This window comes from Apium graveolens, chromosome 10 (assembly GCF_009905375.1).
Source record: "Apium graveolens cultivar Ventura chromosome 10, ASM990537v1, whole genome shotgun sequence".
Classification (NCBI taxonomy): domain Eukaryota; kingdom Viridiplantae; phylum Streptophyta; class Magnoliopsida; order Apiales; family Apiaceae; genus Apium; species Apium graveolens.
The window spans coordinates 185,488,512-185,509,422 of record NC_133656.1 but is presented as its reverse complement, the minus strand read 5'-3'; the positions used below and the strand labels follow the sequence as shown (position 1 = coordinate 185,509,422).

Sequence of the window (20,911 nt, the reverse complement as noted above, 5' to 3'; positions counted from 1 at the left end):
CCATAACTGAAAACCCAGTACAACATTCAAGAACAAAGCACATAGATATCAAGTACCATTTCATAAGGGAACATGTAATGAATGGTACTGTGAAACTACATTTTGTTCCAAGTGAGAAGCAGCTTGCAGATATCTTTACCAAGCCACTGGATGAATCCACCTTTTCAAGGTTGGTAAGTGAGTTAGGTATGTTTAATTACTCTTAAATCTATCTGAGTTAATTTACAAGTTGAAATGCAGCCAGAAACTTAATTGATTTTTCAGTCATGAATGAAATTTTGGCTAAGTCAAAATTTACATCTCGACGGATGATCTTTATCCATCGAGGTTGATCATCCGTCGATATACTATTTGCTAACAAAGATCAATAATGTTTCTGGATTATTTTATGTCTCGATGGATAACAGTTTATCCTCATCCGTTGAATTGTCTTAATCTCAGCCGTTAATTCCCTGTACATTATCCATCGAGTATACTTACAGTTTGTAAGCATAACACGACGGATAATGGGTCGAATTTTTACAATTTATTTTTAAACGGCTATTTTAGGCAATTTTTATTGGTTACTTTATTTCGCTTTATTATTTCTATCAATTATTTTTGAGATAGTATAAAAGTTTATTTCATTGCAATTGCTTTTCTTTTATCATTCTCAATTCAACTGCTCTAATTTCATTCTCTCTCAAAGCACTTACTCTCTTTCTCTTCAAGTTTTTATTCTCTAACAATGGCACCTGTTGTAAAGATTATGTCTCAAACTGGGTTCATTTATGAGAAGAACAATTTCACCGCACTGGTGAATAATGGTATTCAGCAATCTGGAGACTATCACAAGATGATGGACTTTGTGAAGAATTACAAGCTCAACTATGCCATGCTGAAATCACCCATAATATTCTGTGAAGTTGTTGAAGAGATGTGGACCACTGCTACCTACAACTCTACAGATAAGACCATCACTCTAACCATTAAAGGTAAAGAATTTTGTATCAATAGTGATGTAATAAAAGCATGTTTCAAAATTCCAGATAATAATGTGACTTCACCACACACTGACACTGATATAATCAATATGCTCAATCCCATGCACTATGCACTTCCTACTTCTAAACTGAGTGATATTAGAAGAATGGGTCTTAGAAAAGAGTGGAGTTTCTTGTGTGATGTAGTTACAAAAGTTTTCTCAGGAAAGGTCGGTAATTTTGATTCAGTGAATATTTCCATGCTTAACATGCTCTACATGCTAGTTACAGATAAATTCTACAATTTCAGTGACCTTGTCTTGTTTGAGTTAGGTTTTAAATTAGGAGAGTTAAATAAAAGAGGTAAGAATGTGTATTATGTTAGATTTCTTATGTTATTAGGTAACCAAATCTGTGAAGAAATTGTGCTTGAGAACCCTAACAACAAACTAGATTGTTGGGTTCAAGAGAGAAGGCTCATTGCAGATTTGAACAGGGCCAATCATCACAAGAATGTGCCAATGTTCTACTTTCCTGTAATGCAAGCACCTCAGGTAAGTGAGTTAAGTTCACTAATCCCTACAACTATTCCAACCTCCACAATTTCTTTGAGTTCAAGTGTAGCTATGACAACTGCGTCAATGACCAAACAGTTGCCTACCAAAGCTGCCAAACTTACAATTATTTCAAAATCCAAGTCAAAGAAAGTCTCCTCTGGTATCTCCCAAAAGATGCCAGTTGAAAAATCCACTAAAGCCAAAAAGGGGAGTGTGAAGGAGGGTAAGTTAGGTGAGGGAAGGGGTGAACATAAAAGAAACCCCAAGAATAAGGTTGGAGAGTTGAGTGAATCCCAGCCTAGCCACACTGCAGTTTCCCAACAAACTGCAGTGCTTAAAAAGGACAAAAGTTCATTTCTAGCTGCATCCTCCCAAAAGGATGTAGCTATTGAACAAAGCTCTCAACCAAGAGCACAGGCCAAGAGGGTTAGGGACACAAGCTCACCCCAAACTTATGCCAGAAAGAAGAAATCTAAAACCTTTGGGGATGCACAGGGTACACACACTGTGCAAACTGGTGCTAAAGACACAGTCACTGCACCTTCACAAATTTAGTTTGATGTGGCTCCAATAAATGTGGAGTCACAGCCAAAATCTCTAGTTATAGAAGCACCTCAAACACCAAACTCACCAACAATTTCTCTGGATGTGGATATGATAAACACATCAATTCCTGATTCCCCTTCTTTAACTCTGTTGGGGAAGCCAAAATCTAATGCAAGTGAGCATCATCTTTTAGATGATTTGTTGGCTCACCTGCCAATTCTTTCAGGAACTATTGTGTCATCTATGCCTAAAATATCTTCAAGCAGCACAGAGTCAACAATAGTTTCTATTCCCAGCTCATTCATTTCAACTCTCTCGACGGATATTGCTCATCCGTCGAGTAGTGATTGTATCCTGACGGATAAGCCTAACAGCAATTATCCGTCGGATAGCAAAACCACTCACTCAATGGATATCACTCATCTGTCGAGTATCTCTGCACAATTTCAAACTTCAATTATTTCAAGTGCAGAAGATTTGGTGGTTGTAAGGTCACTCTTAGGATTGAGAGAGAAAAGTGTTTTGAGTGAGAGTCTGGGTTGTTCCCAGGAAAAAGGAGAGGAAATGACTGAAAATCTGCAATCCATTTCTTCAGGATTGGCAAAAGAGAGTGAGAGGAGTCCCACCTTAGTAGGTGAAGGTGAGGGTGTGAGGGTGGGGAGCCAGGGTGAGACTCTGATGCAACAAAAGAGAGAAAATGAGAGAAATGCAGGTACTGGAGCAATAATGATGGATGTCATTGCTAGTGAGTCAATGAATGTCCAGGATGCAGACAGGGAAGGACTATCTCAGCATCCTCAAGCTGTTATAGATTCCACTTCCCTTGATGCTGAGACATTTACTCACCCTATTCCAGCTTATCAACTTCTAGCTGAACAGGGCAATGACAATGCAGAAAGGATGCTGAATTTGGTGCATACCACACAGTCCCTAATGAGAGCTAAGGATGTCATCACAGCTTTGCCTTCTACAACTGGTGATGTGGACTATGAGACTGGTGGTTCAGCTGATTTCTTTGGAGATGAGAGTGGGGATAGTGAAGATGAAGCAATGAACATAGGGGGAGCAGTAGGCTCAAGTTCAAGGTCAGGTATGCCATCATGGGCATTCTCAAAGCACTGTGATGAGCATTACTTCAAGATAACCATGATCCAATTAATCAATCAGACCAATACTGCTCTTCAAACCACTACCAATGCCAGCACCAAGAAGCTCCTTCAGACACATCTAGCCTCCCTGCAACTTCAACAAATCCAAGGCTTCCAGCATGCTAGGGATCTGAACACCATGAAGGGTGATATTGAGGAGATGAAAAAGGCTATTTTAGACATGATAGATTCTAAACTTCCAGAAGCTACAATGCTTGACATCAAGAGGCAATTAAGGAAAAATTCTGATTTGTCAACCAAGATAGATGCCTTGAACACAAGAATGTCAGCCATGGAAGCATCTTTAACTGCCATTTATCTCCATCAAGCTCAACAGACTGATCTACTTCAAAAACTGGTGGTTGCTCAAACCCCCTCTTCTACTCCACTTGATGATAACAAAAAGGGGGAGAAAGGATCAAGTGAGGGGGAGAGGCTTCAAATTCAAATCACTAAAGTAATTGTACCTTCAATTACTATCTCCAAGCCATCAGATACAGATAGCATAGATCTGATCAATGCAACAGCAGCCAACTTAAGAGCAGCTGATAAGGAAAAGTTGAGTTTAGTCAACTGGGAGAAGATTGATGTGGAAATACAGAAAAAGTTTGAACTTGTCAAGGAACCAGTTAAGTCAGTCATCCATCACTCTCAAGTCAAGCAAATTAGTGTGAATGAGATGAGCATGAATTACCTGGAAAGAGGACAACCTTCCTGCATCAAATCTCCAAAGGCTGAAACAATTCTGAAACCAAGGGTAAACTACTCAAAATTATCATTGAAGAACCCTTTGGACACTGTGTATGAGACACCCAAGCCTGATGAGAAGAAGCTTTTGTCAAGGTCAATTGCTTTGTACAAAGATCCGGTTGATTCAACTTCTAAAAGGAGAATTGCCAAGATTTTCAAAAATGGGAAAGAAATTTGTGTGGTGGCTGGACATCCTCGATTTGCTCAAGCAAAGAGAGAAGAAAAAGCTAGATTGAAGCAGAAAAAGAAGCAAGCTATTCTGGATGCTAAAAAGACTAAACAAAAGAAAGAGCAAATTGCTATCTTGGCCAAGCTACATGCTGTAAATACATCACAACAAATTCCTTCTCAACCATCTGAAGCTATTGAATCAAAGAAGCAAGTTGAACAATAGAAGAATTCTCCAAGAAAGAAGGAATTGGCTAAAAGAACTAAAAGGAAACTGGATGTTGTTGACAAGGAATTGGAAGATCAATTTCCTAAGGAATCCACACCATCTACAACTCAAGCATCAATGCCCTCTGTGGTATTTGAAGATATCAGGGTGGTGGATCCCTACAGGAATATTCATGGTGAATCTATTGTACCCAAGGATGAGCCAATAGAATAGGAGAACATACCAATTCCTGCCTTCAATCTACCAGTCCTTAGCAAGCCAAAAAGGACAAAGTCAAGAGCAGTCAAGAAAGTGAAGCTGTCACCTCTCAAATCCAAGTCTCAAGTCAAAGTTCAATCTAAAGTCAGTAAGGGAGATTATCTGTACTTGTGTGATATCAAAGAATTTTCTGATCTAAACCTCTATCTGGATGAACTAGATGAAGTGAGAGGAATTGATGCATACAGAAACCTACCTGAAAGGTTAGTGTTCAAGTACAAAGGAATAAAGGAGATTCAGTGGCCTCTTCACAGGATCCTTCAAGAAAGCCAAGTTGTACTGATTAAAGTTTATTCATCCTTCAAGAAGAACTTTGGGTTCAACATTACTGCAAGAAGATTGGTATTGAAGAAGATTGAAGAACTAAGGAGTGTTAGAGCTAAAGATGCACTCCCAAAGACTCTAATCATCCCTTACACAGGGAGAAGAGTGCATCTAAGGCCCTACTGGCTGATGGAGTTTATAGATGACAAAGGTGTGAGAAGATTCTTCAGATTAGAAGACCAATTGAGCATCTCTAGCAATGAGACTCTTTTGGAAATGCAAGGAAAGCTAAATCTCTCAGAATCTGATGAACTGGAATTCCACAAGCAGCTCCAAAATCAGATTGAGGAAAACAACCAGAAAACTTGGAAAGAGATCCAGACCTTCAAGAAACTAGACAAATCTGCTCAGGCTAGAGGAGCATCTTGAAAAATGACTGTGAACAAAACTTTGCACATTTTTGTTATTTAAAGCACTTTTCAGTAATATCTACTGTCTTTTAAAGTTACATTCTTAGGGTGTGTTTTGTTATCATCAAGTATCTCTTAATTTATGGCTACAATTCCAGTAGACATAAATTGGGGGAGATTGTTGTGTATATGTTGTGTACTTGATGATTTCATGAACAAAACACCTTAGTAGATTTTACTTAGTGAAATAATGTAGCACTCGACGTATAAGATTTATAGTCCCGACGGATGACTCATTATAGTCCCGACGGATGATGACTTATTATCCATCGAGTGAGTAGCTTATGTAACAATAAGTCTGTAGCACATTTATGCATTCACCATTGTATAGATTCTGTAAGTAGTAGTCAAGTCATGTTGACTTTAACTAGATTTGCAGAATAGGTTGATTAATTGTATATAGATTATATCTTGTAATTCTGCATAAATGAAATGAAGTCAAGTGCCAGTTTGCTACCCGACGGATAACCTACAATGAAGTGGACGGATGATCAAATAGACAACCCGACGGATGATCAATAACTCGACGGATGATCATGAACCTGGCGGATAAAGAATTCAAATATCTGTTGACAGTTACAACACAGTCACATGCGTCGAGTGGATGCAAATGGAATGTGGTAGCCTATTCAACTGGGTTTTCGAGAACAAAAAGAAGCATTACCATTTCCATGCTATTATGAAGATATTCAAAGATGGTGGAATAGAGTAATGAAGTAGCATTGTAATAGATTAGATAGTTTTTGTTTTATTATCTTGTCTTATTACTTTGTAATCTTGGTGATATATAAACCAAGAAGTAGCAACTAAGACACTATCGATCTAAGCAAGAAAGCAGAGAAACATTTGTAAGCAGGACTCTTAGCATTTCTCTGTAGTCTTAGAAGTTCAATTATTATAAGCAGCTGTGAGCATTTCTGCACACAGAGTTCTCTCGATATATAATATATATCTCTTGTGGAATTATTCAAATCCACCAGAAAGTTTTTAAAGACTCCTGTTTTTAATTACTTGTGTTTTGATTCACTTAAGTTTTTATTCCGCATTGTGCTAATCAATACACTTATGTTTATATTTGAGTTAGAACATTTTATTTCAAGAAAAAGTTTCAAGAATTTCATTCAACCCCCCCTTCTGTAATTCTTGTCATATACATACATACATACATACATACAGACATACATACATACAAACATACATACACACACATACACACATAGATACATACTCATATATTATTATTTATCATCAATTTAATCATAATTACCCTAATTAATATCCATAAAAATATTCATATTTCAACCATTAGTACACATTCGTTATTACATATTTAATTCTTATATTTATTATAACTTATTACTATATAACAAATTTAATTATTAATACTTTTATTAATATTTATTAAATATTCTCCAAACATTAGTACTTATATAATATCTATTTAATACTTATTCCACAATTAACACATCATTAATATGTAAATTTATATCTAAATTATTCACTATGCCATAGATTGGATTCTGCAACCCCAAGAAACCGTAACTAAAGGCCAAAAAAGGCTATGACGACTTTTTTTCGGGGTTGCAATTTTAGGCGTTGCCATAGTGTTTTTTGCAACCCCGGTGACACCCTATTGCAACCCTTATTTATCCGTTACAGAAACGTGCTATTGCAACACCAATGGGGTTGCAATAGGTCTTGAAAAGTGTTACAGTAGGGTTTGGGCTATCAGTACAATATTTGTGGGCCCCATGTGGGGTATCGATGCAACATTTTTTAGTATTTTTTGCAACGCTTTTTAGTATTTTTTGCAACGCTTTTTAGTGTTTTTTGCAGCGTTTTTTAGTGATTATTAACAACACTATAAAGACCTATTGCAACGCTTTTATAAAAAAAATGCTAGGAACTTTTTGTAAATTAACATGCCCATAAATAAGACCATTTTCTTAAACCAACACAATCCACAAACCATAAAAATCAGTCCACCAACCATCACCATACTACCACTACCTTCACCATACTACCATCAGTTTCCCCATACTACCACAACCTTCACCATCACCATACTACCATCGTTATACCACCAATTGTCTACCAACCATAAAACAAAAGCGAAAGTTTTAACAAGTTAAAGTTATAGTTCAAAATCTAAACATAGTAATACTGAGAAAAACAAAGTAGAATGAGAATGCTGCTAGAACGCTTCTGACTAGGTAGAACCACCTTCAGTAATAGGAGCGACCATGGTAACAGGACTGCCATCATCATGGTCACTTGAAATTGTGGCGCATAGCTCCGCCATATTGACATTGAGGCTAGGGTTTGCTTCACCTAGTTTTCTCAGCGCCTAGTTGAAGTTCTCCTGCATCTTGTTCATCTTTGCGTCAACTTCTTCTTTTTGCTACTTCATCTTTTCTTCCATTTCCCTTAGCTGAACATCAGATTGATATATAAAATCTGGAGAACTGGAAGAAAACCCACCATAAGCAGAGATAATTTTTGATCTTGGAAAAAATTGAATTGCATCTTTGAGTAGCTCAGCTGAAAGACTCCCACCTCCATTTAAGATTTTATTTACAGTTAACAACCTGTCCAATGATTCTGTTGTCCTGCCAGAAGTTACCGATATGACCATAAATACAATCAACACAAGTGTGGTCTGTGTAGACATTGAAATTGTCCAGTTAGAAGAAGAAGAAAGTAGAAGATATAAAAATAGAGTATTAATGCTTTAAATTGAATTTCTTATTTTCTACATACCTGATTACATAGACCATATCAGCCAGCATTGCAGGAACAGTTATAGGGATGTCACTTCATGTTGGTCGATGGCTTCTAAAGCCAACCTAGCTTCAAACTTGGGCATTAAAATATGACAACCACCTACCATTAGCATGGTCATGGCTGATGATAATCCACCAATGTGGCACAATGGAGCAATATGCAAATAAACCTCCAAAATTCATTTGAGTAAACACTAACAGAAACAAATTTCACCTGTGTACATAGTTGTGCTTATGAATAGACACTATGGCCAAAACACTTTGTGCAATGTAAAATCTGGCCACAATTTCAAGTAAAGTCTCTTCTCTCATCAGCAAACAAGAAAAATATAACATACTGTTGCTCGACATTGGATTTCAAAATAGTCTGTTGCTACTCTCATGTATTGATAACTATAGTTACCAATCTTGTAAACCTGTATCTATTAAATCCTGTGACAGTTTCATATGTACTAGCATGCCGAAGTAATTTGAAAAATAATGCAGACTGACAATAAATAACTAGTTTGTCAATTGGGACTAATGCTGTAAATGTTGTAAAAAAACCTTTCGACTTAGTATGTACTGCCTATTATCAGCTAATTAATAATAATAAACTGCAAATTTGATAGTGACACTGCTAGGAATGTTTGACTCCACCTGTCCCCTGCTTAATTACAAACAAGCAAGCCTCTGGCTTAAATAAAGAAGAAATAACAAAAATGAAAAAAGAAAATTTATCTTCATTAGCACTACTGTTAAAATTTCTTCAGATCTGACAAATTATAAAAAAGAATAGCGCATTGAGTCATTGTAAGTGATACTTCCTCAAGCTCTCTGAAAGTTAAATTACTCAGAATTGATATTACCCATTATAAGAGATGACAGTAAACAGAAAACCTATATACCTCACCAACAAGTTTCCATTTTTTAGCTGCTTAAATATAACCAAGGTACCAAGAACTAGGTGTTTTGGAAGAGCCTCATACCATGACAAACTATCTCCACTCTTTTTTGTATATTAACATCGGCATCAACTGAATTGCCAACCACATTCTGTTTGCGGGATTAATACACACAAAGAAGCATCAACTGAGTTGCCAACACCAGTCAATATTTGATTGATAAAATGTATTAAAATTAGCTGAGTTGGCTTGATTTGCACTAGTAAAAGAAAATTGAAATGAATAACTTTCTTATATTTGGCGTGATCATTCTTCATATTTTTCTGCTTCCACCTAATAAATACCCATGTTATCAGATCAATTATCAAGATATTGTCCTAGAAGACACTGATGTAGCCAGAGGAATAGTCCAATATGTTACAGAAATAACAATTGAGATTTTGGTGATTGGTGCTGGCTCGAAAGGAGAGTTTTTAAGGTATGCATTCCTAAAATCGCAAATGTCCTGAACATTCCAATGAAACAGTGTTTTATAATTTATTCATTACATGCTTTGAGTTCTTAATCCATGTCTAATGCAACTCTGCAGACTAAATATTTTTGGTAAATATCTTTTGGCTCATGGTGACTATGCAGAAAATTACATTTGAAATCCACAGTCATGTAACAACATTGCTTTTTATGAAGTTTTTTTTAAGTTAAATGTCTGGTCCTATCTCTGGAGCTTTGATCTCTCTATGTACAAGTCTATAATCAATATTCATACTACTTTGGCCTCAAAGTTTAATTACAGCATTTAGACTGCTATTTATCGCGTATCAGTACATAAACAATGCTCATACTATAATTTCTCTGACATTTCTTGACTGTAGATTTAAATCAAAAGATATCCATGGAAGTGTAGCAAAAGGTATACCTGATTTTTGTACCATCTACGTCATCTCTAAAGGAAAAATTTCCACCACGCGAGCTGCTTCAAGGCCTGCGCCATTTATATCACCCCTTCGTAGCCAAGTACTGCTCGCGCCCAGCATTAAATCCGAATCAGAGACATCAACACCTCATTCCTACAGTTCAAAAGGTAATCTCTTTATGACAATATTAATCCAACACTTCTATATCCATTTCCTTTCACATATTAAGTTTGTTTAATACCTGGCATTCTCTCTCATTAGTTCCAAAGCCACCATCGGAACAAACTTCTCAGAGCCTTCCAAGTGATTCAGGGTTTAGCAGGCAAGTTCTGATTATTCAGCTTTCGAGACATTAGAAGGGATGACCTAAAAATTATTGTAGTCGTTCAAACTGTAAATTCATATGATCTATTTTGTCACTAATAGATCACCATTTGCTAATAGGAGAGCCCTAACTGCAAATTCAGATGATCTCGACTTATCCTTCAACAGTTCCAGTAGACCGAGCACCGATCGCATGTATTTTGAAAGTTTTGATGCGAGTTCAACCCCAAGGCTTTCGAGCTTTTCAAACTTCTTAGACTTGGACAATTTCTAAAGCTTTGATACATATCAAAATGGAAGAAGATCAGGGGACACGATGACACCAACTGAACTCTCTTTTGTCTCGTCTGAAAGTGATATTTTGTCCTCATCTCCGCCAACGATGAGAGTCAATCATAAATTTTATGTAGGAACCTGCAGCTGTGACATTTCCCTTAAACTTCCTTGCCAGCTTTTTCCTGTTATCGAATAATCAGACTTAATTTCCGGTCTGCGAATGAATGAATGTAACAGATGTTTAACCATAATGATTAAGTTTGAATACTGATGTTGGTTATATATTATTTACAGGATGATTTAGAAGCAGAGATGAGAAAACTTAAGCTGGAGCTCAAGCAAATGATAAACATGTACAACACAGCTTGTAAAGAAGCACTCTCGGCCAAACAGAAGGTATGTAAAGTTGAAAGTGTACTTTTCCTCAACATCCCCCGAAGTATTACTTTTCCTCCCAGGTATTTGGGTATCTGAAACTGTACCCATTAAAGGGGAAGGTGAAATAGTCATTTGAGTCCTCATTATATGCATCCAAAATTGGATTTGAACCCAGAGAAAGAGATGGCTGAACCTCATCAAGCGTAAGGTTATACAACGAGTTCTGACAAGCCAAGAACTCTTTCCCCGACTCTTGCAACTACTACCACCACTACCATAACTTCCCTAATAACTTCAATCACAGACACAAAATGATCTAAACAGTAATAAAGAATCAAACTTTAGTAAAAATCAAGAACAAGATTGAAAAAAGCAGCAAACTTTACCTTAAGAGAGAGAGGGGGGAGAGAAGGAGAGAGAGGAGATGAATTAGCTAAAAGCCCAAATAAATCCAACATTCTGCAGAAGAGAACAAAAACCCATAAACCATGTTGAGCTCAATCTGTATACTCCAATTAGAAAAAAGAATCGTCACCAGAGATGCAAAATCACCATTGATGAACTTAAGAGCTTCGAAACAATGACCAAATGATTGACTTGAAGTTCGGACTAGTGAAATAATAAGTGTTTTAACATCGTGTTTAACACTATATCACTGAGAAGACACATAGATTTGATTGAATAATGAGAGAGAGAGAGCATATATGAAGAACAAATTAGGGTTTGAGAGATAAAGTGATTCCAAACTAGAAATATTAAGTTATATATATGAATCGAGAGAGAAAAGCAGGATAATAAGAATTCATGATCGATTTGTATCAACAAACAAGGATTTGACCTGAATTTTTGATTAAAAATTAGAGTTTGAGTCGGGTTAGGAAAATGGGAAATCAAAACAAAAGTATTATTCTTCTCAATGTTATGTTGTAAAAGTTACAACGCGGCAAGTTTAGCACCTCTGAAGTCTTTTTGGCATTTTTTTCGATAAAAATATATTTTGGTATTAAATTTATTAATTATTTTTATAAATTTTATCATTTAAGTTTTAATTTTAAATTACAAAATATTTTAGAAATAATATCATAAATCACTCATTTAACAAATAGCTAAATTTTAGAAATCAAAATTAATTGTTTCCTTTATAGAAAGTATATGTTACTTTTTCAATATTTTAATCCTTTTCAAATAATTAAAAATTATTATATTATAAAAATATCATAAATATCTCTATTAATACCCTATTAACTATATTACAATATTAATCATTAATTTTTTTTTAATAAATATTAGTTTAACATTTAATTACAAGAAACAAACAAATTAAACAATATGTAAATATTTTAAAATGATCAATATATATATCAACTAAATATTAATAGCTTTTTAAGTTTTATAAAGCGTTCAATTTATCAATATAATATTGTAAATCACTACACTAATATTATTAACTTTTAAAAATAAATATAATATATATTTCAATTATTATTTCATTTATTTCTAAATAATTATTAATTAGGTAAATTAAAAAGAAAATCATCTTTATATATATATATATGTGTTATTTTGGTAACACATTATAACTATACCGCAGCATTAAAAAAAGAGGGGTTGCGATAGACAATTATTTAGAACGCTACTATTACACTTTTCTTTGCAACCCTAGGATGAAGGATTGCAGTATGTAATCTATGGCGTAGTGATTATTATTATATATTTGATCAAAAAAAAATATATATATATATATATATTAGTGTAAATCTTTAATATTGCATTAATATTTATTTCATCTCATCATTCATTTAATAAAAATCTATTTATTGTTGCATAATTAATATGAATATTTATCCATAACTCATATTATATAGTGATTAAAAATACAAACATGCATACATTTATAAGTACATGCATACTTATACATACATACATATATATACATACATATATACATACATACATATATGCATACAAATATAATAACATTTTAGGTAATAATTTTTTAATGGTATTAAATAAAATTATATTTATCTTTAACCTTAATTTAAATTCTGAACATGAGTTCATACATTATTAATTATCAAATTAATAATATAATTAAGTGAATTATAAATAAAAAGTATAAATAAATATTAATATTTGAATATTAGGTCTATAATAATAATAATAATAATAATAATAATAATATACAATAATTATGTGTGGGAAACTTGATTATAAATCATGATATTTTATAAGTGGTGTCCCTATATAACTAAAATAATAATATTAAAAAAAGCTGTCCAAATTGCTGAATCAGGGGTGATCATGGAGAACTTGTTCTAAAGTATCTTTTTTGTTAATATGCTATGAATTCGACATAGATTAAATGTATGTGTTTGATTGCTTGAAAACACTATTTTAAAATCGTAATGAATTAAAAATATATAACTTTCACTTGCATTAAACTTATATGCGAAGTCCCCACCCTCGTGTCTCATTTCAGATCCATATTCAGGAAATCTAAATTTCATAAACTAATAATGACTTTCTCCTCCATTATCCGTTACAGTTATTACACTAAATGAAAACATAAACCAAATAATTTTACCCTTTCTATATAGAACTCAACTGACTCCAAGAATGTCAAAACACCATGTGCCAAAATGTAAAATGATAGCTAATTACTGCATACTACACTGTTTTTGGGGTGCGGGTGAGGTCGGGGGCTATATAAATTTGAAATCCTTCTAGGAATGTGTATTTGTCTAAAGTTCAAGAGCAACACAGGGGTCTTATATTGTTCAAGTAGAAAACCTGTAAGAAGTCTGACCCTGTGGGCATTAGATAATTTTAACTCATAAATTCACCAAGTGGAAACAACATATAACTACAACACCTTAATTGGTTCATGGTCATCATAATTTATAAATTTCACTTAGCAGCTTCATTGGCACAAATGATAGTTGTGGAATAACATGATACAGTTGCCATTATAAATATACCTGACTTAAAAATGTCAGAACACGAGCATTTTCCCAAGATGTATAAATTTAATTGAATCACCATTCCTACAGATAATACAAGTCTAGTTTCATGTAAAGATTGCATAAGTTACCCCGACTGGGCTGGAAGTTCACAACAATCCAAGTGTCAGACTCAGCATTATTTTCTGACTGTAGTACTAAATATTAAATACAGAGTCGGGGACATAGATTGTATCAAGTACAGGTCAACTGCAAGGTCCTGTGGTTCAACTACGAAACCCATAACAAGTCCAGTCATCCGGCATTAGTTATGTTATATTAATAACGGATAAATTCATAATAGCATAAAAACAACACCCTAACTGGTTCGTTAATAGTGATCATCTTACTTTTATCAACGATTTTAGTCGTGCAAAAAAGCACACACAACTTTCCAGACACTCCAAAAATTCTTAATTGGTGCCTCTGTTGCATTTGCTGCCACTGCCGGGGTTCCATCCGACATGAAGTTCCGAATTATATTGGATGGGAGTGCAATTATAAGTGCCATTGTTGCTTACATCTTAAATGATCTTCAGAAGAATTTCGTATATGTCGACTACGTACATGCTGAAATAGAGTAAAGTATGAGGAACTGAGTTCTTAGACTGGCAATAGCAAATATCTGCCACTGCCAGCATTAGAAATATAGAATACCAATAGCACATGGATAATTACTCTTACAAGAGTTTCAGAAATCAGAACTTCGACATTATTGTATCTTCACCAAACATAGACAGAAACTTGTATATACATATATATATAGATATATTTATCGACAATACCAGATTAGGTTGTTTTATTCATTTTTGCAAACAGTTTGCATATCGTAAGATCATTGAATCTCTGATATCAATCTGATTATCCTATTTGGCTTGGCACAACAGAAAAATGAATTAACTGGGGTTCATAGGGACAGGGGTGCCCTTTCTTTAGTAATATTTTAATTTATGTACTATGTAGTTACTTCTTTATTAAGTCTGTCCTACATCAGGAATGATTTATAATTTACTAAGACCGGGTTAAACTGTCACACTACTATCTTACCTTAACAGTAAACAAAAAATAAGCTCACAAGTCTGAAAGGGTTTACAGTAAAAAAGCGATGAAATGCCAAAATTCAGACAAAAACATTCTTTCAAAATTGCAAGAACAGGAATATTATCCTATACCTTCAATACCAAAACCATTTTTACACAGCGACACGTGTATTCAAGTCTTGCTAGCACCATTACAGCAAAAATTAGCCGAAACATGTTTAAGTACTCTGCCTAAACAAACACCAATTATCCAATATATATTACTCCCTCCGTCCCTAAATACTTTTCCCGTATGTGTGGGACACGTTTGTCAATGCACACTTTTGATTATTAATATCTTTAATTTCGTATTATTGTTAAATATAAAAACTTCATTGTATTAAAGTACTCATAAATACGAATCTAACAAGATCACTCATGACTATATTTGATCTTATAGATTAGACGTAAATTAGTAGTCAAACGCTTACCATGAATAGTATAAAAAGTCAAAACGGGAAACGTTTTTTGGGACGGAGGGAGTATCATACATGAAATCCTCTTAATTATGTACATGCATCTTACATTAACACAAGACACGTCCACATAATTTACATAGTAATAATTTTTAAAAATTCCAATACACATTACGAAAGGAAAATTACATATATTAGCATAGCTATTAAACTGTTCTAACAACGAAAGATTCATCAAAAAATATTACTAATCATAACAGAAACAACACAAACGGCACTCAGAAACAAACCAATATCCACAACTTAGCATTTATAAACGAGCACAAACGAGTAACTGTAACTACACATGTAAATGTAATCAAAGTTTTATAAAATTAAACAGAAAGCACAGAAAATAGATCTCGATAAAAGAATGACTTCAAGACTAGACAAATTTATTAATTTATCGATATCATTCATTCTTCGAATATTCATTTCACGAGATTAATAAAAACAATCGAAAAACACAAGATATGGGGAAAAGACGAGTACTTGGAGCTCCGAGCTTCAGTTACAGAATCATCCAGAAGGTTCAGTCGAAAAGAAAGCTTTTTGAAATTTGACGAGATCGCCGATACGAGGATCCAATGTTTTGAGACGATTACACGTTAAATCTAACTCCGTTGAAGTTGGAGGAAGCTCAATTGAGCTTAAATCATGGAGCTGATAAGAAGTGATGGTGATGATGATGATTCGTCGTCATCGTCCGCCATTGCTGTGTAATGTAAACCCTAGATGATGAACAAAAGGGGAATCTTATACGGAGTATTCCATTCGGTATCGGGTATGATTGTTAAACCAGGTCCGAAAATATTAACATGACCCGAGTATGCGATTAATTATTTAAAAAAAGCAGTAGCCCGTAGCACTCGGACTTAATTTTTTTATACGACACACAAATACAATTGAGTATTTGATTTTGAAAAAGTTATTGAAAAGACACCAATAGCCTACCCAAAAAAATTTTAAACAATGTATTAAAAAAACTACTAATATCTAAGATTTCATCGGAATATGTCCCATTAAATCTCATAATAAATTTAAATATTTCTAAATATCTCGCAATCTTATATGTTGTATTAGATCATTTTAAAATATTAATATAAAATGTTACCTGAAAATAAAAAGAGCATTATCGTTCGGGACAATTTTTTTAAAACTGGTCGAGCCTAATCTCGCAGCAACTGGTTTTCACAAAATAAACATGAAATTCATATTAATTAATGTAAGGGATAACAGATGCATATGAGAAATTAATGATCAATTCAAAACCTTAATCAACCTCTTTCACTTTTCTGTTTTGCTGAATTTTTAAGACCTTGTCTGCTCAATCTCATTTTTTACTAACTAATTTAAAATAAGTTTCGATTGTCGATAGTATAAAAATCTAAACAAACATACATAGAAATATGAGTAAATTTAAACTACTTTGCTTTTTTGACCTATATAAAACAGGATAATAATCTTTCGGATAAGCTCATACATGTAATTAATCTCATAGGTTATGTTTGTACCATATTTCAAGCATGAATGTTTAAGATTAATTAGCATCCAATAATTTTCTAAGAAAATCTATTTTCATATAATAACACTAATCTACCAACTAATATAATAGTACATATAAATGTGTTCAAAATAATATACTGTCAAGTTGTACGTCAGACTACATATTTTAACTTTTTCATTTGTCTTTCAATTAGTAACTTAAAACATGAAGTTCGGTACAAACTACATCATTACTTTTTGATCTATGCATTATAGTGTATTCGTACTAACTGCTGGTTGATCCACGAGTTCTTCAACAACCCATGCATCAAATCAATTATTAATTTAAATTTTGAAAACAAATAGCAAACTTTAATGTTGGTGGATTGTCATGAGGACGATACTACCACTTCTAGCAATGTCCTTCACTTTATCTACAATACTAAAAGCAATTGTGAAATCGAGACTAGAAGCTGGTTCATCAAGAAACAACAAAGATAGTTTGGGGATTAAGTCGATCCTTATTGAAACAGGAAGAAATGAATATATTTGGCATAATAGGCAACAAGTGCAGTAAGAGATAAAGAGTGAATTCATCTGGGAGAATTACTGTGAAATGCAACCCTCCAAATTCGGACATATTTAACTATGAATTTGCACGAAAACTCTACCTTATTCAATGGTCGGCTTGTGTACTCCTTCCGAACATCTAATTAGCTTAATTCGATCCCTCTCTCAAGTAGCCATGGAAAGTTGGTTAGATGTAGTTCGGTTCAGACCAAACTCTTCAATTGATAATAGACTTCTTAAAAATCAGATGAACGAGAATAATTCCTACCCCGGTGGCAACAGGTAAATCAAAAAATGTGAGCAAAAATAAAATATAATATACTAAAGAATATGATGTTGGATCTTTTGGTGCACAAACTAGTAATAGACACATTTATCGCACATGATATAATCTCGTAAACATAATACATGCCATTTGTTTTAAACAAAACCAAGTCATCTGAAACAAAAAAATATATATGCATGTAATCATTACATAGGCGGAAAATTAATTCTTCTAAATTAAAAAAGTGCTACTTGAACAAATAATTCTTCTAAATCCTTGTATAATATATTAAGCGGGCAACCAACATATGAACAAAACCAAACCACAATACCTGAACAGTATCAAAACTGATATGCATTTGATAATAAATAACATTTGCAATATATTTTGTTTTGGGATTGGAATCCTCGAACAACGGTGTGTTGCCGCCAGTGATCAGCCGCGGAGCAACACCGGTATGCCGAAGCATATCCAACTAAACAAAAAGGTACCCAAGGCACATATCGGCCTAGCAAGGTGTTATATCCTGTATAAGACATAGCTCACACTGGACCACCGCCACGGCCTCTTAAGCAACCATCCAACCCATAAAAATAATTTTCCGTCAAAGGAGTCGAATCAAATGACATCCTTAATTACATAACTCCCCATTTCTCATGGTCCGAAGTTATCTTAACAACCAATGGCAAAATAACCAGAACAATTGGTTATTCACTAATCTCAATTCAAAGCTTCACTGTATTGAATAATTTATAGCGAAATATAAAAACATTTAACTATTCTGAACTTAGAATAGTAGAGAAATTGAAAGAATAAATTCAGAGTCAATATCGTTTGATTGATAAGTGAAGATATAAATACTTGCATAATAAGATTCGAAATAAACGTCACTTGAATGATAAGTGAAGTTAGGGTACTTGCATATTATGATTCGAAATAAACGTCACTTGAACGATAAGTGAAGTCAGGGGTACTTGTCTGGTATGCTCGATAATCTCTTACTATATCTCTGCTTATAGCTGCTGGCTATTATCTCCGTCTAACATTTGACCACACTCCTTGCTACCCGATTCTATAAACAAAAGAACTATCTTAACTGACAGAACCAAACTCAATCGACGTAACTATACGTCTTGACATCTACCCGATCATTTATAACTAAGCATGGCATTTTAAACTGTAAACATATAGCATGCATATCATATAGCACGTAATCATGGTATTCGTATAACACGTAGTCACATAATTCATGTAACACATAAGTCAAATCATTAAAAGATATGATTCAGTACGTTCAGAATGAGAATCAGGTCAATAATAATATTTACTGATCAAATACCAACTCAAACTGATACACAAATCAAATGACATTGCAATACAAAAGAAATTAGGACTTAAAAGTATTTTTATTGAAAGCGTAATATTTTTCGGGTGAAAAACCAAAATACCCACCATTTGGAAAAAAATGTCCAAAATGCCAATTGGCGGGACTGTACGCCCAAAATACCTGCTGAATACGCATGTGAGGGATGCGTATTCATCATTTCAATTTTTTATAAAGACTACGCAAGTGGAACATGCGGATTCAATTTTTGTATTTTAGTGAATACGCATGTTGCACATGCGTGTTCTTCTTAAATCAAAAAGTGAATACGCATGTGGAACATGCGTACTCTTTATTCAAATTTGAAAGGTTGACTACGCATCCCTGAAATGCGTATTTCGTGGGTATTTTGGGCGGTTCGCGCGCATCTGGGCATTTTGGGCAGTTGAATGTGAAAAGTGGTGTATTTTAGGTATTCTTTCATATTTTTCTAAGTCTGTACGCGTTCGTTTCGTATTAAACGGACGAACGGTTTAATTATTATGAATAAAATAAGAATTCAATAGAATTAAATCAATTAATAATAATATTAATTGACTATTAAAACCAAAATATATTTTTTAAAAACCTAAAAATAATTTTTAGGAATTATTTGAATTAATTATAAATAATTTATATTTATTTAACTATTTATAAATAAAATTAATTGATTAATTAATTTTTAATCAATTAATTAAATTCATAAATAATTAACTAAAATGAATTATAAATAATTAAATCAAATGGTATTTTTGAAAATAATTAAAGAAAATAATTTTAGAAATTTAAAATAATTAAGAAAATAATTTTTATAATTACAAATTTTAAGTAACTGATTTTTGAAATTAAAATAAATGATTTTTAAAACAGAAAAATGAATTTTGATTTAAATTTAAAACAGAAAACCAGAAACATAAACCAGAAAAGGGAATAGCCGGAAAACGGATCAAAGGCAGCAGGGGAAGGGGCTGGTGACCGGTGGACCAAGAACACGGCCACCGGATTCTGGAAAACCCAGAACACCAATGCCGGTTCCGGTCACCGGAAACCGACTGCCCTCAAAACCATTCCAAACGCTGCTATTTTTGCCTCTAATCGACTCCAAATCCTTTCAGTAACTCGGTTCTAACAACAGCCCCTTCAACATCAACCCAAACCTTATTTCCGATCAAAATCGATCCGCCTCCGGCGAACCAATTCGGAAAAATCCGAATTCGATCAAATCACCACCAAAAACAACGTTACAAGCATCGAAATAAAGTTGGGATCATTTGTAACCTAACTACATCATCAAACACTAACCCGGATTCAAGAACAATCAGAAAAATCAAATTAAAAAAAAACCCAAAACTCAAGAACACGGTTTCAATAATCCGGGACTAAAACGATGCAACTAAATACATAAATCGATCCTAAACATCATTCTAAAGCTACTGGTAACATCAAAATCAACCCAGAATCATCCTAAAAGAAAAACGATTTTCAAGAATAAAAAAAATAAAAATCGACTTTTCGATTTACTTTACCTCAGAGCAAGATGTTGATACCAATAGAAAGCTCTCGTCAAGAGGATGATTTTGACTACTAGAACGTCTGATTTGGTTCCCTAAATCGATCAAAAATCACGATTGAAGTTGCTGCCCAGATTTTTACCCCCACTACTGTTCTTGGTTTTTCTGAATTTTCTGATTTTTAATAAAATAAAAATAAATAAATAAAACCAGTTCAGCTATTTATATATATACATAAATTAATACCCCAAAATAAATTAAGGGTATTTTTAT

The 20,911-nt window shown here is 33.7% G+C and overlaps 1 long non-coding RNA gene across 6 annotated transcripts; it reads right to left on the bottom strand.

The window, feature by feature from the left end:
* Positions 1-7,575: 7,575 nt before the first annotated feature.
* Positions 7,576-16,295, bottom strand: LOC141692791 (uncharacterized). Of its 6 annotated transcripts, XR_012562914.1 has the most exons (7): positions 15,937-16,292; positions 14,261-14,480; positions 11,298-11,370; positions 10,175-10,715; positions 9,936-10,086; positions 8,113-8,349; positions 7,576-8,011 (listed from the first exon to the last, which is right to left on the bottom strand). It is a non-coding gene; the product is annotated as an uncharacterized LOC141692791 (long non-coding RNA). The 6 variants fall into 6 exon arrangements; XR_012562911.1 differs by having other exon boundaries at positions 8,113-10,086; positions 11,298-11,413; positions 15,937-16,294; XR_012562910.1 differs by having other exon boundaries at positions 8,113-10,086; positions 15,937-16,294.
* Between the last annotated feature and the right edge of the window lie 4,616 nt (positions 16,296-20,911).